Below are 22,946 nucleotides of genomic sequence, written 5' to 3'. Positions count from 1 at the left end.
GACACATAGGACCGGCCTTGATAGGGCCAAGTCTGCTAGGGAGAGAGAGAGAGAAAGAAAGAAAGAGACCAGACCAGGAATATGCAGCAGAGTCTGGCAGTTGCTTTATTTTTCACCATAGCCTTTATACCCTAAGTTGGTACATTTCTAAGGGGCAGATAAGCATACAGACTTAGTTTAACATTATATCAGCTTGTCCTTCACGAAACCAGGTGTGTTCTGTATATTTTTGTTTATGAGAGTCTTTTCCCATAGATTTTTTGTACATTATTTTTTGGCCTTGAGGTTAGCAGAAAACAGAAAATTGGCAGTCTCATGGTACAGCAAGTTGTAACATAATAGACATACAATCCTGTTAACATAAAAGTCAGTCTTTTTGCAGAAATTCTCAGCTAAATTTATCTAAAAAGTTTAACACACAAAGACTCTGTGGCTCTGGTGAGGCAGCCCCTGTTTAGCCCTCTTAGTTAAAATTAACAATTATCTTATTGTTTTTACACTAGGGCTAAACTCTTATTTTACTAGATCTGTAACTATATTAACAATAGTGTCCACTGCACAACCTCAGCACATTAACATCAATCAAACGTTGATCTAATAACCACTTTTAAAACAATATTTTTTGTATTCTCTAATAGGGCTTCCTCACCCCCCAAAGGGCTCTGTGCCTATTAGGGCCTTTTTTATGGTTAATCTCTATGTATAATATCTTTCGGCTTTCAGGCCTGTTGACAGTTTATGGCTTGCACCTGGTGCAACTTTAAGCAACTTCAGTAGCCGACCCTGTCTTTTTTGTGGTTAATCTATTTTCTTTCTATTAGGTGTCATCTCCAAGGGAACTAGATAGGGTTACATTTTTACAGAACAGAAATGCAAAGGATTGCAAAAACAGCAGATATGGCACAAAACAGGCTCTTAGTCCACAAGTTAATTACCTGCGAGAAGTCACCAGCTAATCTCTATCTAAACTATTTTCTATTAGGCACATTTGTGGCTATAATATTTGTGGAGCTTTTCTCACCCCGCGAAGGGGCCTATACTTAATAGTTTCTTTTGTTAGTGTACTGTGCTTAGGATGTTTAAAACAATCATGAGCATTTTGTGCAATGAGAGCACACATTTATCAAACCAGCCAGAATGCCAGCAAAAGGGTCTGAACTGAAGCATTTCCTTCATCCCTGGCCCCTTCATAGGGTACCAGCGTCCAGGAGATTTATTAATTAGCTTTTAAGTTGGTCTTTATTCAGTGAAAGAGGAGCAGGAGAGCTCTCGGCAGGCAACACAAGAATCTGCAGCAGGGCAAATAAGAACAACAGCAGATAAAGGGGGAGGATATAGGGTAGGGTAGAGGCCGAGGCCAACCTGGAGGGTCCCTTATCCTAGACGGCCTTGCCTGTCAGGTATTTTCCTCGTGACCTCGTCATGGATGGGGTCTCGGACGGCCTTGCCTGCCCAGTATTTTCTTCATGACCTCGTCACGGGCGGGACCTCCCATAATGGCTCCCCGACAGTGAGGGAATCTGTTTATTCAGCTATCCCATGAATCCAATTAAGTTTCAGCATCCAGACTTCAACTAAAGGCTTTAATTTTGATATCTCTGTCAATAATTCTAAAAGAATGCAGCTTTGGCAAGTATACTTTTAAATTACTATTTTTTCACTTTATGATCTTCAAATTTCTAATTTTATTTAAGTAAAATTATCCTAATATTCTAGTTTCTATTATTGATATCAAATGAGAAAAGATTTTTACACATATCAAAAGAGGCTTAATTATTCAGCCAAAAAAAAAAAAGGGAATGAAGTACTGACATATGCTACAACATGGATGACTCTCAAAACCACTACATAAACAAAAGAAGCCAAAGATAAAAGGTCACATAATACATGCCTTCATTTATACCCAAATTCAGAACAGGTTAATACATAGTGACAGAAAGTGCATCAGTGGCTGGCGGGTAAAGGGAAGAAAGGGCAATGACTACATAATGGGAATGGGGCTTCCTTTGATGATGAAACTATCTGGAACTAGGTAGAGGCGGCAGCCGCACAGCACTGTGGCTACACTGAGTAGTACTGAGTGAGACACTTTAACGTGGTCAGGACAGTGAATTTTATCTTATGTGACTTCTACCTCACTCAAAAAATAGGGGTTTAGTCCACCGGAAAAAAATTTTATATGGAGTAGAGGAAACACTGGCAGGCTACAGACTACACGGTCACAGGAGTCAGATGCTACTTAGTGATTAAACCACCAGCACCACAGATGAAACGTTTACCGAAAGCTGATGGTACTAAAGCTGGGTGATGGGTACATGGATATAAAGCACTCATCAAGAGCCAAACCTAGGATCTACTGTATAAATATGAAGTCAAATGCAAAACAATCAATATGTTGTTACTAACACTTTTAAATAATTGACTTGTTAAAGCCAGAAAAAAAAATATTACTCTTTCATTTAAGACATCACAGGTACTTCCTGGCGGTCCAGTGGTTAAGATCCATGCTTCCAATTCAGGGGGCACAGGTTCCATACTTCATTGGCGAACTAACACCCCACATGCCATGAGGTATGTCAAAAACAAGACTAAACTCAGGTCAGTTAAGTCACTCAGTCGTGTCCAATTCTTTGTGACTCCATGGACAAATAAAAATAAAGCTTTCAAAAAGACTTTACAGAGGATGGGAGAAAATATACTTCCCTTTATTGATCTGTTGATAAAAACTTGTTCTAAAAAAAAAGGCCTTTCACTTCTCCATGAATGGTCAAGTACCACCTGTGTTCTATAAATAAAGGTCCAGCATGAAGAAAAAGAGACCAAAAAAAAGTATATTCCAAATCAAAATCCAGCCCTAAAATAAAACATAAACAAATCTTCATAAATGCCTTAACACATGTCAGCATCACTTCCTGCAAACCACTATAACTTGTCCAAATCAAAAACAGAGCCATTTAGTGGTTGCTATGAGCTTAAGTGTGTCCCTCCACAAATTCCTATGTGGAAGTCCTAACCTCCCAATACCTAGGAATATAACTGTATTTGGGGATAAAGCTCTGATCCTTATGACTAGTACCCTAATAAGAAGAGAAGATTATGACACAGACACGCACAGGAGAGCCAAGGGAAAACAACAGCCACCTACAAGCCAAGAAGAGAGGTCTCAGAAGAAACTAACCCCCTGCTCACATCTTAATCTTAGACTTCTAACTTGCAAAACTGTGCAAAAATTGTTTGCTGTTTACGCCACCCAGTCTATGGCACTTTGTCCTGGCAACCCGAGCAGATTAACACAGAGGTAGAGTAAGCACCTAGACCTCCTCCTGATCCTCCTTCAACGTGGGTTGCCAGAAGATTTCTGCAATAGTGATATAACAGCTCTCCTTGATTGCAACAGCAGAAAACTTGATATATGAGGTTAAAACTGAGTGGCCCAGAGAGAAAGAACCATCAATCAAATCACTGAAACTATCCTTTCCAAGCTTCACTCAGGAGACTGTAATTCAAGGAACCATATACATAACCAAACACAAAAAAAGAAGAGCTTTACCTTTCATAAAAATAATTACTGTAATTTCTACTCACTGCAGTATTCACATTTGAGCTACACTAACAGAGATGACAAATTTAAACTAGAAGTCAGGGTCATCCCAAAGCATATTTATGTCATATCTGGGGTGGAGCATGAGGGAGAAATAGAGGAAATGGGGTACGGGGAAGGAGGCTGTAGGCAAGACAGAAACTGAAGTAGAATGACGACAAGAAATCTGTGTATGATTATTAAATACATATCAACAATAGAACCAAACTGCTAAGTAAAAAAACTCCACCTGAAACACTGAATTCACCATCTTTCTCATACACACTAACCTTCAACATTTCAAGGAATCGGCACAATTTTACCAAGTGCCTACTTTTTATTATACCTTGCATCAGGTACAACATATTGTTCTGATTCAACGAATATCACTTCTAAGTTCACAGAACAGATTTCGTACTTTGTGATGTCTGGTCCCCACCTCTATTTTTGGCAAATACAAAGACTCCTGAATCCACAAAAGCAAGCAGCATATTCTTAGCCTTCAAGCTTTCTCCAAAATTAGGCAAGTCATGCAATTTCTCTGCATCTGTTTTCTCAACCTGGACAAGTTTAATGTAGATAACTCCAAAGATACTTTTTGCTAAAAGATACTATTTTGGATGAAATATACTATTCCTTTAGCCAATGTACTGATTAGTCTGTGAACAAACTGGAATACCCAGACTTAGTTCTCAGATACTCGTGCATGCAAATCCATACAAGCATTCTAATTCTGCTTCTTGTCCCAACTATTACAAAATAACCTCTTTTATAATCTTAGTCATCTGATATTACCAAGATTACAAATGAAGATAGGAAAAACAAAAAACAAATGCTCTTTTTTTTGGCCACACTGCACAGCATATAGGGTCTCAGTTCCCTGACCAGTGATGGAACCACTCCCCTTTCACTGAAAGGCAAAGTCTGAACTTCTGGACTGCCAATGAAGTCCCTACACAAATGCTTTTCTTAAAGAAGTCATTACAAGCTTCATGCTGTAGAATTGTGCTAAACAATAACTCATTTCACTGAGACTAACGTCTGATTAAAGTAATAAAAACTATGAAAAAATGTAAAAATAAAAACTGTATAAACAAAAACACTATTTTAAAGGATATATGCACCCCATTGTTCATTACAGCACTGTTTACAATAGCCAAGACGTGGTAGCAACCTAAATGTCCATCAACAGAGAAATGGATAAAGAAAATGTGGCGCATATACAATGGAGACTTACTCAGCCATTAAAAAGAATGAAATAATGCCATCTGCAGCAACATGGATGAGCCTAGAGAGTGTCGTACTGAGTGAAGTACATCAGAGAAGCAGAAATGTATGACATCCCTTATGATGAAATCTAAAAAGAAATGACACAAGTGAGCGTACTTTCACAACAAGAGACTCACAGACTTATGACACAGACATTAGAAGACAAACAGGGTTGCCAGGGGGAAGGCGCAGCTAGAGACTTGGGGAGGCTCATGTAGGCACTGCTATAGTGTATAGCACACAGAACTCTGCTCCATGTTATGTGTCAGCCTGGATGGGCGGGGAGTTTAGGGGAGAATGGACACATATTTATGTATCGCTGAGTCCCTTGCTGTTCACCTGAGACTACCACAGCATTGTTAATTGGCTGTCGGCCAATACAAAATAAAAAGTTTAAAGCTTAAAAAAAAAAACTATACCAGTAGTATCACAACTCAAAAATTAGAGCAATAATAGCAGAATGAACAGAAAGTGATGAGAGAAGACAAACTGGAATTTATATAGTAAAAGTTATTATTAATATAATGAGCAGCCACCAAGTTCACTGAAGCAGTTACTAACTAGTCATGAATACATACACTTAGGAACTCTTGAATTTGTTAAAGAATCCCTATGACATGGGAAAGCATAATGAGAAATGTAATTCACTTCAATAAGTAATCAGTGAGCACTAACGACCTGACAGGCTAAAGACAGAAATGCACACAAAGCTTGTTCTCAAGACAGTTTATCAAAACAGAAAAGCTCATAAAGAAAGCAATGTGAAAATACTACTACAGTGAGAACCTACTATGCTTGTTTGCCAGGACTATTTATAGGCAATAGGGATATAACACAGGGTGCTTACTGCACAATTCAACCTTAAGAAGTTTAAATTCGGATGGGGTGACAGAAGGTCAGAGTAAAAGACATTGAGGAAAGACACAAAAATAAGATTCATTCGTGCTCGCTTTGGCAGCACATATACTAAAATTGGAACGATACAGAGAATATTAGCATGGTCCCTGCGCAAGGATGACACGCAAATTCGTGACGCGTTCCATATTTTTACCTAGATGCCCATCAGCAGACGAATGGATAAGGAAGCTGTGGTACATATACACCATGGAATATTACTCAGCCATTAAAAAGAATTCATTTGAATCAGTTCTAATGAGATGGATGAAACTGGAGCCCATTATACAGAGTGAAGTAAGCCAGAAAGATAAAGAACATTACAGCATACTAACACATACATATGGAATTTAGAAAGATGGTAATGATAACCCTATATGCAAAACAGAAAAAGAGACACAGAACAGTACAGACTTTTGGACTCTGTGGGAGAGGGCGAGGGTGGGATGTTTCAAGAGAACAGCATCAAAACATGTATATTATCTAGGGTGAAACAGATCACCAGCCCAGGTTGGATGGATGAGACAAGTGCTCGGGCCTGGTGCACTGGGAGGACCCAGAGGGATCGGGTGGAGAGGGAGGTGGGTGGGGGGGGGGGATCGGGAAGGGGAACACATGTAAATCCATGGCTGATTCATGTCAATGTATGACAAAAACCACTACAATATTGTAAAGTAATTAGCCTCCAACTAATAAAAATAAATGAAAATAAAAAATAAAAAAAAAAGACTCATTCATTTAGAATACCATGGCCTGAATAATCTTTTCCCCAACCAAATATAATCCAAAATAATCTTCCCCAAACAGTTCTGACTCCATAAGAAAAACTTTACCATCACAGCCTATCTCAAACCAAAACACAGGGGGAAAGGTGTACAGTTGACTCTTGAACAACAGAGGGTTAACCCAAGTATAACTTACAGTCAGCCCTCCATATTCATGGTTCTTCACAACTTCATATGCAACCAACAATGAACAATGCAGTACTATCACATTTACTACTGAAAATCATCAACACTGAACCTGTACAGATCAAACTCACACTGGTCAAGGGTCAACTCTATTTTTAACTGGAAAATAACACTGTTAAACCTTAACTAATTCCACAAATTCAATCCAAAATGGATCTACTAAATGCTTCACACAACTGAATAAAAAAATCTTTACAATTCAGGAGAACAGACCCGAGGCTCTGCATCAAAAGAAAGCTCTATTGCCTGAAAGTTCATCAACTAACCTAAAGGAGTGTTTATTGTTTAAACCAGAAGATCCCATTCTTGAAGTCAACATGTCTGACAACTAGCATTACCTCAGTAGTTTAAAAAATAGAACTTACAACATTAAACCACACACTTTAAAGGTAAGAACGGCTTCTGTGAAACGTTTCAATTCTGCATGTGTCTATGCTTAGGTGTGAGCACACTGACTGAAGGACAGAAGAGCCCGGCATGCTGCAGTCCATGTGGTCGCAAAAAGTCAGACATGATTTAGTGACTAAACAACAAATACACTGGGTCACAATATAAAAAATATTTCCTTCCTGTCAAAAGTGAAAGCAAATGGCTTAATGTTAACAAACCATGAAGTGAAAACGAAGAGTTTCTTATTTATGCCATTGCCCACTTCTGATGACTTAATTTCTACTGCCAGTGAGTATTCATACCCAAAGAAGTTCAAATACAGCATCCGTCCAGTGTGGGTACAGTATCTGGCTACAGAAGCTACAGCACCAGAATCTGGCTGAATTATAAAATATAACAATTCTTACCAAGTCAACCACTAATTAAGAGCTTCTGATCAGAAGCAAATGAAAGCTTGTTTCCCCAATGAGAGGAAAGAATTCTAACCCAAAGCAAATTACTGATGCTTGTAGGACAGCAAGTACAGTTAATGTAGGGCTTTAAAATAACAAAACATTTTAAGACCTCACCCTCATTAACACAAACCTAGGTTAGAACCTCAGCCTAGGAACCTCAATTGTATTGATTATCTCCAGACCAATAGGTCGTAAGATGGATAAATCTACCTAAAAGAGATTTGATACCTAATCTGCCATAGAAGGGAAAACCACTAGACCATTTGGATATGACCTAAATAAAACCCCTTATGAATACACAGTGGAAGTGACAAATAGATTCAAGGGACTAGACCTGAAAGACAGAGTGCCTGAAGAACTATTGACAGAGGTTCGTGACATTGTACAGGAGGCAGGGATCAAGACCATCCCCAAGAAAAAGAAATGCAAAAAATCAAAATGGCTATCTGAGGAGGCCTTACAAATATCTGTGAAAAGAAGAGAAGCGAAAGGCAAAGGAGAACAGGAAAGATATACCCATTTGAGTGTGGAGTTCCAAAGAATAGCAAGGAGAGATGAGAATGCCTTCCTCAGAGGTCAAGGCAAAGAAATAGAGGAAATAATAGAATGGGAAAGTCTAGAGATCTCTTTAACAAAATCAGAGATACCAAGGGAACTTTTCATGCAGAGATGAGCACAATAAAGGACAGAAATGCTATGGACCTAACAGAAGCAGAAGATATTAAAAAGAGGTGGCAAGAACACACAGAAGAGCCATACAAAAGAGATCTTCACAACCCAGATAATCACAATGGTGTGATCACTCACCTAGAGCCAGACATCCTGGAATGCAAAGTCAAGTGGGCCTTAGGAAACATCACTACGAACAAAGCTCGTGGAGGTGATGGAATTCCAGTTGAGCTATTTCAAACCCTAAAAGATGATGCTGTGAAAGTGCTGCACTCAGTATGCCAGCAAATTTGGAAAACTCGGCAGTGGCCACAGGACTGGAAAAGGTCAGTTTTCATTCCAATCTCAAAGAAAGGCAATGCCAAAGAATGCTCAAACTACCACACCATTGCACTCATCTCACACACTAGCAAAGTAATGCTCAAAATTCTCCAAGCCGGGCTTCAACAGCATGTGAACCGAGAACTGCCAGATGTCCAAGCTGGTTTTAGAAAAGGCAGAAGAATCAGAGTTCAAATTGCCAACATCTGCTGGATCATTGAAAAAGCAAGAGAGCTTCAGAAAAACATCTGCTTCATTGACTACGCAAAAGCCTTTGACTGTGTGGATCACAATAAACTGTGGAAAAATTCTTCAAGATGGGAATGAGTATCAGACCACCTTACCTGCCTCTTGAGAAATCTGTATGCAGGTCAAGAAGCAACAGTTAGAACTGGACATGGAACAACAGACTGGTTCCAAATAGGGAAAGGAGTATCTCAAGGCTGTATATTGTCACCCTGCTTATTTAACTTAATATGCAGAGTACATCATGAGAAATGCTGGGCTGGATGAAGCACAAGCTGGGATCAAGCTTGCCAGGAGAAATATCAATAACCTCAGATATGCAGATGACACCACCCTTATGGCAAAAAGCAAAGAACTAAAGAGCCTCTTGATGAAAGTGAAAAAGGAGAGTGAAAAAGTTGGCTTAAAACTCAACATTCATAAAGCTAAGATCATGGCATCTGGTCCCATCACTTCATGGCAAATAGATGTGGAAACAGTGGAAACAGTGAAAGACTTTATTTTTTTGGACTCCAAAATCACTGAAGATGGTGACTACAGCCATGAAATTAAAAGAAGCTTGCTCCTTGGAAGAAAAGTTATGACCCAACCTAGACAGCATATTAAAAAGCAGAGACATTACTTTGCCAACAAAGGTCCGTCTAGTCAAAGCTATGGTTTTTCCAGTAGTCATGTATGGATGTGAGAGTTGGACTATAGAGAAAGCTGAGCACCGAAGAATTGATGCTTTTGAACTGTGGTGTTGGAGAAGACTCTTCAGAGTCCCTTGGACAGCAAGGAGATCCAACCAGTCCATCCTAAAGGAAATCAGTCCTGAATATTCATTGGAAGGACCGATGCTGAAGCTGAAACTCCAATACTTTGGCCACCTGATGTGAAGAACTGACTCATTTGAAAAGACCCTGATGCTGGGAAAGATTGAAGGTGGGAGAAGAAGGGGACGACAGAGGATGAGATGGTTGGATGGTATCACCGACTCAATAGGCATGAGTCTGAGTAAACTCCAGGAGTTGGTGATGGATAAGGAAGCCTGGCATGCTGCAGTCCATGGGGTCGCAGAGAGTCGGACACGACTGAGCAACTAAACTGAACTGAACTGTCACAGAACTTGAAGGGGATCTACACTGAGTGGTTAAAAAAAAAAAAAAGACCAATAACAAAATGAACATTGTGTTCTCTCTTCGATGTCCAATCATTGATAAATATGAATCCTGAACAAGCCAAGAGACATTATACTGAGATCATTCCATTAAAAAAAAAAAAACAAAACAGTAAGGAAACTGTTTAAATAAGTAGTTTATAAAAGTTCACAAGTGTTCTGGACATGTGGACACAGTGGGGAAGGGACAAGAGTGGAACAAAAAGAGAGAATAACATCAACATATACACATGATCAGCTGTAAGACTGACGGCTGACGAGAACGTGCCATGTAGCATACCGAGCCCAGTCTGGCGCTCTGTGATGACCTGTGGGGATAGGATGAGGGGAGGAAGGGAAGCTAGGGAAGAAGGAGTTGTACGTACAGTTACGGCTGATTTGCGTCATCACACGGCAGAAACCAACACAACACTGTAAATATTTTTTAAATACATTTACATTTAAAAATGGGGGAAAAAATCAACTCTCCATTAGAAAAAAAACTTCACACAATTCTATATCTTGTTGGTAACTAAATATGACATTAAAAATCAATTTCAGTTAATCCTCAGTGCAGGAGTTTTCCAACTTTTATTGCTCTCAGCCTCAGATTTAACTGCACAATATTTTGTAACTTGGGGTAAGCAGCTTTCGTTGTATACCTAGGTACAAGGTTACTGAGACATTTTAGTGGATGTTGCACTGGACGAGCTTAATGAATGTTTCCTGATGCTGTATTTGGGCTTTTACATTCAGTTTTCTGTGCCATTTCAAAGGCACAGAAATATTAAAAAATAGCTTTAATGCATATGACCACAAATCTGTCTACTTAGAGAGTACAACTTAGTATTTCAAAAGTGTGATTCTGGGATAAGAAACCTGTACCATGAACTGTTCTCAATGGAGATAAAGTCACTGGTTATTGTGTGTGTGTTTTCCCCCCTTGTCATTACCATAGAAAGAGGGTTTTGCCATTATTACAGTGTTTAAAACTGAATTATACATTAATTTGTCAACTGTTTAAATCAATAAAAACTAAGCAAACCAATTCTCACTGGATTAGTGAATCATATTTGCGCAAGTAAACAAAAGCTATGCCCCAGCTAAGATAACCATAAAGTGACCTCCCAAATTAAAGACAAAGAATTCAAAAAATAAAATAAAAATAAAGACAACGAATTCAAACACTGAAGGATGAGCTGAAGTCAGCAGTTCCTAAGGTTAGATTTTAAGGCTCTCATCTTCATTCTGATTTGATAGTATGGGATATGAACTGGGCAGCTGAAGTTTTAAAAACTTCTAGGTGATACTTTAGTGTGGCAAAGTTTGGGAACCACGGAACAAAATAACTTGGATAGCCTACTTCTAAAACAGCTGCTTGCTCTTTTTTCTAAAAGCCATACTCAGCATCTTGTGGGATCTTCGTTCCCCAACAGGAATCAAATCCAGGTCACAGCAGTGAAAATGCCAAATACTACCCAATATACTGCCATGAAATTCTCTGAAAGAGTTTCTCTACAGTAGCAAATTGTTGTTTCAGGACTCCTTTACTCTTAAAAACTGAGGCTTCCTTCCCACCCAATTTTTGTTTATTGTGGTATTTATAGCCATAGATACTTACCACATTAGAAATTAAAGAAATTAAAATTTAAAAATTAGAAAAATTAAAAGTATTTAACCTATTTTAGAACAAAGATAAATTCATTACAATAACTATTTTCCCTTCACCAAAAACAACCAGTGAGGGATGCATTGTGTTTTACATTCCTGCAAATCTCTTTAATGTCTAGCTTAACTGAAAACAGGTGAAATCGCATGGCTTTTTTTTTTTCAAGTTGGACTTTTTTTTAAAAAATTTATTTATTGTATCTTTGGCTGCACTGGGTTTTTGTGAGGGCTTTTTGGAGGGCTTTCTCTAGGCTTCGTGGTATGTGAAATGTTCCCAGACCAGGAGACAAACCTGTGTCCCCTGAATTGGCAGGTGGGTTCTTATCCCATGCACCACCACAGAAGTCCTCTTGTCAGCTTCTGTATTCAATCTGTTACAGCAAGTTCCTTAAAGTACAGGGAAAATGTCTGGGCACACAGAGATATATATTAGGAAACAGGAAGAAAATTATAGGTACTCTTTGACATCCCAACAAAACTTGATGAGTGATAGTTTATTAAATATTAATTATAATGCAACATCGATAAGCTTTTTGAACTGTTATGTTAAAATACACTGGTTTATTTTGCACTTTGAAACTTTAAACCATGGGTGATTTTACAACAACATGCACTGATCACTTGGAAAGCAACGGTTCCACAAAATTAGGTACTTCATCTGTCCCTGACCTCATCATAAAAACTACTAACTACTGGGAAAGTCAACCTCACAGACACAAGTTTTCCAAAACTGTAACTCTTGCTTGAAAACTAAATTCTTATCACTGGCAACAAATCCTAACAGTTGTTTTCCTTGAAGCAACACTCTACTTACATTCATTGTCAAGAAAAATATTTAACATATACTCAAGAAGTCTGAATGCCATAGCTCGTCATCCTTCCCATTTAAATTTATTTAATCCTTTATATACTTTTTAAAATTATAGTTGATTTACAATGTTGTGATAATTGCTGCTACACAGCAAAGTGATTCAGTTATACATACACATATATACACGCTTTTCAATATTCTTTTCCATTATAGTTTATCACAAGGTATTGAATATAGTTCCCTGTGTGATACAGTAGGAACTTCTTGTTTATACAGTCTATATAAAATAGTCTGTATCTACTAACCCCAAATTCCCATTCCATCCCCCCCTCTTCCTCTCCCGCAGCAACCGCCAAGTCTGTACTCTGTGCCTGTGAGTCTGTTTCATAGATAAGTTAATTTGAGTCATAATTTAATTCCACAGAAGATATCATATGGTATTTGTCTTTCTCCTGACTTAGCTTCACTTGTATGACAATCTCTAGATCTATCCACATTGCTGCAAACATTACTTATTATGAATAAACAGCAACCCACTCCATACATGTACACACCTCCTTTACCCACTCACCTGCCTATGGACACCTAGGGTGTCTCCACAGCCTGATTACTGTAATGTATGAACACAGAGGGTGTGGGTACTTTTTGCATTATAACTTTATCTAGATAATATGCCCAGGAGTGGAATTGCTGGATCATATGACAACTCTATTTTTAGCTTTTTGAGGAAGCTCCATACCATTTTTCCAGAGTGGCTGCACTAGTTTATATTCCCACCAACAGTGTAGGAAGGTTCCCTTTTCCCCACACCCTCTCTGGCATTTTTTAATTTGTTCAGTTCAGTTACTCAGTCGTGAATGCTTTGCCTATGTTCTCTTCTAGGAGTTTCATAGTGTAGTCTCTTATACATAGTCTTTAAGCCATTTTAAATTTTTGTGTGTGATGTGAGGGTATGTTCTAACTTTATTTATATGAAGCTGTCCAACCTTCCCAACACCATTTGCTGAAAAGACTATCTTATCGCCACTGTATATGCTTGCCTCCTTTGTCAAAAATTAGTTAACTGATTGTAGGTGTGTAGGGGTGTTTCTGGGCTCTCTATTCTGTTCTATTGATCCATATATGCTTTTGTGCCAATACCATGCTGTTTTGTAGTATTGTCTAAAGTCTGGAGGGTGATTCCTCCTGCTTTGTTCTTTTCCCTCATGATTGCTTTGGCAATCCTGGGTCTTTTATGGTTCCATGCAAACTTCAGAATTCTTTGTTCTAGTTCTGTGAAAAATGTAATGGGTACTGTGACAGGGATCATATTAAATCTGTAGATTGCTTTAGGCAGTACGGCCATTTTAACAATATTAATTCTTCCAATCCAAGAGCATGGGATACCTTTTCATATCTCTGAATCATCTTCAATTTCCTATATTAGTTTTACAGTTCTCAGCATATTAAGCCTTTCACCTTCCTGGTGAATATACTTTTTTTTTTTAAAGCGGTTTTTAGCTCCACAGCAAGTGAGCAGAAAGTGCAGAATTCCTAAAACACACACACAAACACAGTGCCCCTCCCCCAATATTCAGCATCAGAGTGAAAGTTAAAATCAGTGTACCAACATTAATGCATCACTGCCTCTCAAAGCCTGAAGTTTATATGAGGGTTCATTCTCACTACTGTACATCCCATGAGTTTTGAAAGACGTATTCAGATTGGTTTCTTTCACGTGGAAACATGTATTTAAACCCCTCTAGGTCTTTTCCACAATAGGTTAGCTCATTTCTTTTCAGCACTAACATTCCATTGTCTGGATGGATCACACTTATCCACTCACCTATAAAGTATTGCTTGGTTACATAAGTTTTGGCAATTATGAATAAAGTTACTGTAAATATTCATATGGAGGTCTTTTCTATGCACTTATTTTTAACTCATCTGGTTAAACTCCAAGGAGTGTGATTACTGGATCCACTGATAAAGAGTATAATTCATTTTGTAAAACAACTAACAAACTGTGCGAAGTGGCAGCACCATTTTGCATTCCCACCAGCAGTAGCAGTGAATGCAACTTTGTGTTGCTCCATATCCGCACCAGCTGTTACTGTTTTGGATTTTAGACATTCTAATAGGTGTGTGGAGGTATCTCATTGTTGTAATTTGCTATTCTCTAATAATGTGTGATGCTGTGCATCTTCCCATATTCTTATTTATCACCTGTTTATCCTCTTCAGTGAGATCTTTTGTCTATTTTTTAAACTGAGTTGTTTATGTTCTTACTGAGCTTCCCTGGTGGTTCGGACAGTAAAGAATCCGCCTGCAATGTGGAAGACCTAGGTTTGATCCCTGGGTAGGAAGATCCCCTTGAGGATGGCATAGCAATCTCTCCAGTATTCCTGCCTGGAGAATCCCCACTGTCAGATGATTCTGGTGGGCTACAGTCCATGGGGTCGCAAAGAGTTGGACATGACTGAGCGACTAAGTACACATGTTCTTATTGCTAAATTTTAAGAGTTCTCTGCATATTTCAGATAACAGTCTTCTATGAGACGCATCTTCTGCAAATATCTTCTCCCAGTCTGTGGCTTGTCTTCTTATACTCTTGATGATTTTTAAAGCTACATGCAATAAAATTCATGTTTTGGTATATGCTTCTAAGTTCTGACAAACACCATGGAATAATCAAGACGTAAAAGGGTTCCATCACCCCCATATATTCCTAGCCCCTAGCAACCACTAATCTCTTTCTCATCCCTGTAGTTTTTTTAGACAAGCTGTGTGGCATGCAGGATCTTAGTTCCCTGATTAGGAATCTAACCCACACCACCTGCAGTGGAAGCAGGAATCTTAACCACTGGACCACCAGGGAAATCCTCTCATCATGGTAGTTTTTGTCTTTCACACAATGTCATATAAAGAGAATCATACATTGTATATAGCCATATAAGTGTGGCATTTCCCATTTAGCATAGTACTTCGGGGTTTGCCAAAGTGGTTGCTCGTATCAAAAAATTCTTTCGGTGGACTTCCCTGGTGGTCCAGTGGTTAAGAACTCTTCCAATGTAAGGGATATGGGTTTGATCCTTGGTTGGGGAACTAAGATCCCACAAACCACAGGGCAACTAAGGATGTGTGCCATAACTAGAGAAGCTCATGCATCACAACAAAAGATCCCACATTTCCCAACCAAGACCCAACACAGACAAAATAAAAGTAAATTTTAAAATTCCTTTTTTTTTTTACTGTTGAATTCTATGGATGTATCACAACTGCTTATCCATTGACCAATTCACAAACATCTGGATTTTTTTCAGTGCTTGGTAATTTGAACAAAATTGCTATAAACATTCACAGTAGTTTTTGTGTGAACATAAATTCTCATTTTTCTTGAGTAAATATCTAGGATTGAAACTACTGGGTCATGTAAGTTTAACTTTATGGGAAACAAACTGTTACCCAAAGTGGTTGTACCATTTTTGCATTCCAAACAGCAATGTGTACAAGTTCCAGTTGCTCTCTGCTGTGTGCTCAGTAGCTCAGTCCTAGCCCACATCCTCACTAACACTTGGTATACAGTTTGCTAAGTGGAGGACAAGGTTGTCTGTTTTGCTTCTCAGTCATTCTAATAGTCGAGAAGTAGTAAAGGTCACACAAACACACACACACACGGGCTTCTCAAGTGGTTCAGTGGTAAACACACCCACATCCACCCACACCCACACCCATGGGATTCTCAGGTGGTTCAGGGGTAAAGAAACCACCTGCCAATGCAGGAGACATGGGTTTCACTCCTGGTCAGAAGATCCCCTAGAGAAGGAACTGAAAACCCACTCCAGTATTCTTGCCTGGAAAATCCCATGGACAAAGAAGCCTGGTGGGCTATAGTCCATGGGGGTTGCAAAGAGTCAAACATGACTTAGCAACTAAGCAGGCATATAAATAAAACTATGTATATAATTGTGGTTACTTCTGGCTCTGCTGGGTATTCATTGCTATGCAAGCTTTTCTCTAGTTGTGGTGAGCAGGGGCTACTCTATGGCAAGCAGGCTTCTCACTGCAGTGGCTTCTCTTGTTGTGGAGCTTGGATTCTAGGGTACATGGACTTCAGTAGTTGCAGCTCCCAAGCTCCAGAGCACAGGCTCAAGAGTTGTGGTGCTTGGCCTTAGTTGCTTCGCTGCATACGGGATCTTTCAGGATCAGGGATCAAACTCATGTATCTCCTGCATTGTCAAGAAGATTCTTACCACTGGGCCACCGGGGAAGTCCCAAGAAGTAGTATCTTGCTGAGGTTTAATTTGCAATTCCCTAGAGACTAATCATGTAGAAGTCTTTTCAGGTACTTACTGGTCACTCAAATATTTTCAGCAGAGCTTCTGTTCAAATCTTTTGCCTACTACTGTTAAAGTGAATTGTTTTCTTTCCTTCTTTTATTTTTTGGCCCCACTCCATGGCTTGTGGGATTTTAGTTCCTCAACCAGGGACTTAACACAGGCCCTTAGCACTGAGTAGCAGGGAGCCATCATCACTGGACTTCAGTGGGATTCCTGGGGTTGTTTTCTTACTGTTGAGTTTCTAGAGAATTCTTTCAACAATCTACAAACAAAATCTTTATCAGATATGTGATCTGCAAGTACTTTCTATCAATCTAACACTTTTCATTCTCTCCATTTCTTTCAGAGTAGAAGTTTCCAAGTTAATGAAACCAAATTTATTGATTGATTTTGTGCTTTCGATTATATCTGAGAAGTCTCTATCTAAGCCAAGACTACAAAGATTTTTCTCCTGTGTCAATTTTACTGTCTTGCATTTCTCAATTATTCTGTAACCAATTACAAAAAAGACTCTTTCTTCTACTGAACAGCCTTTTGCATTTTGCAGAGGTCTGCCTCAACACCTTGATTACTCTAACTGTAAAGAACGTCTTGAAATCAGCTAAATTTCATATCAGATTCTCCAACGATGCTGTTCTTTAGCAAAAGCCTTTTAGCAATCTGTGTTTCTTTGCCATTCTATGATTTTCTAAAAGCAGCTTATCATTCATTATCTACAAAATATGTTTCTGGGATTCTGATTTGGTGGATCAATTTGAGAAGAAATTACATCTTAATGTTTAGTCTTCAAAACCACAAACAGGTAAATTCGCTACAACTGGACCTTCTTTAATTTCTTTCATCAGTGTTTTATACTTTTCAGCTCAGAGATCCTATACACATTTTGCCAAACTTACATCTATTTTTTTGGTACTACTTAAATGTTAACCAGTTTTGACATAATTCCATTGCTGGTATACAGAAATACAACTAATTGTATACACTGTCTATATATGCTGAAATCTTGCTAAACTCATTAGTTCTAGAAGCTTTCCTGCAGACTTCTTGGTGATTTCTGCATAGACAACCAAGTCATTTGCAAATAGAGGCAATTTTATTTCTTCCTTTCTGTTCTGAAAGTCCTCTGTACTTTTTTTTTTCCTGTTTTATTGCACTGTTCTAAATTTGAAGGGCAAAAGCACTGTCTTTCGCCATTAAAGTATGTACCATTAAATATGACATTGTGTTACGACACTCAGTTGTGTCTGACTCTTCGTGACCCCATGCCTGGCTCCTGGGTACACGGGATTTTCCAGGCAAGAATACTGGAGTAGGCTGCTATTTCCTTCTCCACGGACCTTCCTGACCCAGGGATCGAACACAGGTCTCCTGCACTGCAGGCAGATTCTTTACCGTCTGAGCCACCAGGGAAGCCCAAATATGACATTAGTCATAAACTTTTACAGGTGCCCTTCATGAGTGAATGGTGCTTTCTAGGTGGTGCCAGTGGTAAAGAATCCACCTACCAATGCACAAGGTGCAAGAGACAGGAGTTCGAAAAGGAAAGTATGAAAAACTGTATCAAATCACTAACCTCTACAAAGACTAGTCTATTAATATGATAAATTATCCCTAACTGATCTTCAAATGTTGAACAGCCTTTCATTTCCAGAATACATCCCATTTAGTCACGTCTTACTATTTTATAATCGGCTATATGTGAATCACTAATATTTTGTGACTTTTGCATCTCTGTTTGCAAGGTGTACTGATATATTTTACTTTCTTGTATATCTTTATTTGCTTTTATATTAAGCCTTATATACTGAATTGGAAAGCATTTCTTCTAACATTTCCTGGAAAGACTATAAAACCTGTATCATTTCCTCTTTTTTTTTTTAAACTGGCTGCTGGCGTGCCAGATCTTAGTTCCCCAACCAGTAATTAAGCCCATGCCCTCTGCAGTGGATGCGCAGTCTTAATCACTGGACCACCAGTAAAGTCTTAAATCCTCCTTAAATGTTTCATAAACTTCACCTGTAAAACCATCTGAATCTCAAGTTTCCTTTCCTGAAAGGATTTTTAACTAAGAAAAAAATATGTTTCTTTCAAACATATGGACTATTCAGGTTAGCTATTTCTTCTTGAGTAGGTTTTAGTAGTTTGTGTAGTCACTGGAATTGATCATTTTCACTCAAGCTATCAAATTTTAGGGCACAGTTTTCCTGGTATTCCCTCATTGTCATTTAGTGATAGCCCCTCTTTCATTCCTGATGGTTAATTTAGGCCCCTATCCTCTATACTTGCCACACTTCTCTCTGAACAGCCTGTCATTCTTTCATGTACAAAATGGGTTCCATGGGAAAAAGTGAGTATAATCATTACATAATTTTCCATCAAGAGAAATGCCATACTTTCATAAGTGGGAAAAACTGCTTTATCCAAACTTCTCATTTCATTACACAGTATGTATCTGTCTGCTCAGGCTGCCGTAACAAACTACCACAGACTGAAAGACTTAAACAACAGAAATTTATTTTCCCACAGTTGTGGAGCTGAAAATCTGAGACCAGGGTACAAGCACAGTCCAAGTCCCAGTGAGGGTTCTCTTCCCGGCTTGCCGACGGCCACCTTCCTGCTGCTTCCTCATAGGGCAGAGAAGAGACAAGAAGTTCTCTGATGTCTCTTCTTGTAAAGACACTAATCCCACTATGAAGGCTATAGCTTCACGATTTCATGTAAACCTAATGATCTCCCAAAGGCCCCATCTCCAAATGTCATTACACTGGGAGTTACTGTTTCAGCATTCAAATTTCACAGGGACACAATTCTGTCCACAGTACACTACACTGTATTTAAAAACCAACATTCAACAATTAACATTTAAATAAATTATTTTTACTGCTTGCCAATGCCACACTTAAAAGCTTTCTTCACTTTAACTACCAGTGTAAGGTGATAGTAAACATAAAATGACTACTCACACAGTTGGTGCCACTGCCTTGAATCATGTTAAGGAGTCAGCATTTTTATCCATTACTGCCCTTTATACCAGAACCGCGTATGTCAATATAGAAAAAATGTCTAGTAATATCTTGCGTGCTAAGCCGCTTCAGTCATGTCCAACTCTCTGCATCCCCATGGGCTGCAGCCCACCAGGCTCCTCTGTCCATGGGATTTTTCAGGCAAGAGCACTGGAGTGGGTTGCCATGTCCTCCCCTCCAGGGGAGCTTCCCAACCCAGGGATCAAACCAGAATCTCTTATATCTAACTTGCATTGGCAGGTGGGTTCTTTAACACTAGTGCCACCTGAGAAGCATTAGTAGTTCTGACTTCACTTTGAGAACTCACCACTGCCTTACAGAGTTGAGTTCAAATAACTAGCATAGAAAAAAATTTTATAAACTGCGAAAATTATTAGGAATTTAAGGTATTCACATAGTACTCACAGCAGATACAACTAATACTAAAAAACTGATCCATTCCTAATTCCATTTTCAAATTCACTAATGAAAATGATCAAGTTACACTTTCATCTGATGAAATAAACCTCAGAAGGAAACAGAAAGTTCTACAGGATCTAAAAAAGAAAAAAACTAAATTTGGTTGTGATAAAACAAATAAAGAAAGCAGGCCATTTTATACTGTAAGTGCACTCATGTTTTTATAGGATTATATCACTTATAGACAAATACACCAGAAATATTATCAGTGATGATCTCAGGAAGGGAATTAGCTGACTCAGGATAAGAAATTTAGACTATGTTCCCTTTAAGTTTTTTAGGGTCATGTCTTACATTTACAGCTTAAAACCATTTTGAATTTATTTGTGTATATGATGTGAGAGAATGTTCTAATTTCATTGTTTCACACACAGCTGTCCAGCTTTCCCAACACCACTTGAAGAGACTGGCTTTCCTCCAATGTATATTCTTACCTCCTTTGTTGTAGATAATAACTAACTGTAGATGCTTGGGTTTATTTCTTGGCTCTCTATTCAGTCCCACAGATCTATTATCTATGTGTTTTTGTGCCAGTAGAATACTGTTCGGATTATTGCAGCTCTGTAGTATAGTCTTAAGTCTGGAATGGTTATACCTCCAAGCGTTGTTCTTTCTTCTCAGGATGGCTTTGGCAATTTGGAGTCCTTTGTGGTCCCATAAATTTTAGGATTATTTATTTTAGTTCTGTGGAAAATGCCATTGGTGTTTTGGTAGGGATTACACTAAATCTGTAGATTGTGTTGGGTAGTATGCCCATTATAACAACATTAATTTTCCAATTCAAGAGCACAGAATATCTTTCCAATTCTTTGAATCATCTTCAATTTCTGTCCTTAGGGTTTATAGTTTTTGGCATATAGGTCTTTCACCACCTTCATTATATCTTTTCCTAGGTATTTAAGTTTTCTGATATAATTTTAAACAGGATTTTTTCTGACAGTTCATTATTAGTGTACAGATGTGCAACAGATTTCAAGTGTATTAGTCTTAAATCCCATTGCCTTGCTGAAATAATTTATTAGTTCTAATACAGTTTTTTTTTCGTGTGGAGACTTCAGGATTCTGTATATACAGAGTATCATGTCATCTGCAAATACTGACAGTTTTACTTCCTCCCTTCCAATTTGGATACCTTTTATTTCTTTTTCTTATCTCATTGCTGTGGCTAGGACTTCCAACACTATGTTAAAAAGAGGTGGTAAGAATGAGCATACTTGTCTTGTTCTGAATTTATCAGGAAGAGTAAACTAGAAAAGAACATAGGCAGAACATTCTTTGACACAAATCATAATCATGTTTTTTCAGATCAGTCTCCCACAGCAAAAGAAACAAAAGCAAAAATTAAAACAAAACAAAACACAGGACTCTAATCAAACTTAAAGGTTTTGCACAGCAAAGGAAATCATAAAGCAAAACAACAACCTAGGAATGGGCAAAAAGATTTATGACTGATGCGACTAACAACAGAGAAGGCATGGCAACCCACTCCAGCACTCTTGCCTGGAAAATCCCATGGACAGAAGAGCCTGGTAAGCTGCAGTCCATGGGGTCGCAGAGTCCAACACGACTGAAGTGACAGCAGCAGCAGCAGCAGCGGCGGCTAACAAGGAATTAATTTCCAAACAGCTTATACAACTATCAAACAAACAACCCCATCCAAACACTGAGCAGAAGATCTAAACAGACACTTCTCCAAAGAAGATGTATATGGTCAACAGGCACATGAAAAGATGCTCAACATCAGCAATTATTAGAGAAATACAAATCAAAACCACAATGAGGTATCACCTCACACATTAAGAATGGCCAACATCAAAAAGTCTACAAATAAAAATTGCTGGAGAGTGTGTGCAGAAAAGGGATCCCTCATACACACACTGTCGGTGGAAATGTAAACTGGTACAGTGACTGTAGAAAACAGTTCGGAGGTTCCTTTAACAACTAAAGACATAGTTACCATGTGATCTAGCAATTCCACTCTTGGGTATATATACATCTGGGAAAAATAAAAATTCTAAAGACTTGAAAAGATACATGCAGCCCAACGTTTGCAGCAGCACTACAGCCAAGAAATGGACTCAACCCAAGTGCCCATCAACAGACAGCTGGCTTAAGAAAACAACAGATTACCCAATCATAAGAGAAGAAGGAAATATTGCCATTTTTAAGAACATGGACAGACCTGGAAAATATTAGCCTTAGTGAAATAAGTCAGACAGAAAGACAAATTCTATATGATAAACTTATATGTGCAGTCTAAAAAATAACACAAGTGAATCTATATACAAAATTGGAGAAGGCAATGGCAACCCACTCCAGTACGCTTGCCTGGAAAATTCCATGGACGGAGGAGCCTGGTAGGCTGCAGTCCATGGGGTCGCAGAGAGTTGGACACGACTGAGAGACTTCACTTTTACTTTTCACTTTCCTGCATTGCAGAAGGCAATGGCAACCCACTCCAGTGTTCTTGCCTGGAAAATCCCAGGGACGGAGGAGCCTGGTGGGCTGCCGTCTATGGGGACGGAGTCGGACACGACTGAAGCAACTTAGTAGCAGCATACACAAAATGGAAACAGATGTAAAAAACAAACTTATGATTATCAAACTTATGCTTATCAAAGGGAAGGGGGAAGGGACAAATCAAGAGTACAGGATTAACAGATACAAACTACTAAACAGGACTCCCCTGGTGATCCCATGGTAAAAAATCTACCTGCCAATGCAGGAAACAGG

The 22,946-nt window shown here is 38.7% G+C and overlaps 1 protein-coding gene and 1 non-coding gene across 8 annotated transcripts in view; one reads left to right on the top strand and one right to left on the bottom strand.

Annotated features, from left to right (window-relative positions):
* The window catches only part of WDR33 (WD repeat domain 33), a 116,461-nt gene that overhangs the window by 64,600 nt on the left and 28,915 nt on the right, over positions 1 to 22,946 (bottom strand). The window contains exon 2 of one of the 7 annotated variants that reach the window (XM_043488182.1): positions 11,894 to 12,009. The exons of 5 other annotated variants lie outside the window; for them this stretch is intronic. The gene's annotated coding sequence lies outside the window, so the exon portion shown is untranslated. Of the gene's footprint in view, positions 1 to 4,817; positions 4,938 to 11,893; positions 12,010 to 22,946 lie in introns of all 7 variants that reach the window. One more of the 7 variants, XM_043488181.1, reaches the window with a different exon arrangement.
* Positions 5,792 to 5,898, top strand: LOC122454043. The gene has a single exon (XR_006273265.1). It is a non-coding gene; the product is annotated as a U6 spliceosomal RNA (small nuclear RNA).

This window comes from Cervus canadensis, chromosome 15, assembly GCF_019320065.1.
Source record: "Cervus canadensis isolate Bull #8, Minnesota chromosome 15, ASM1932006v1, whole genome shotgun sequence".
Lineage (NCBI taxonomy): Eukaryota > Metazoa > Chordata > Mammalia > Artiodactyla > Cervidae > Cervus > Cervus canadensis.
This window is presented reverse-complemented; position numbering and strand designations above follow the sequence as displayed.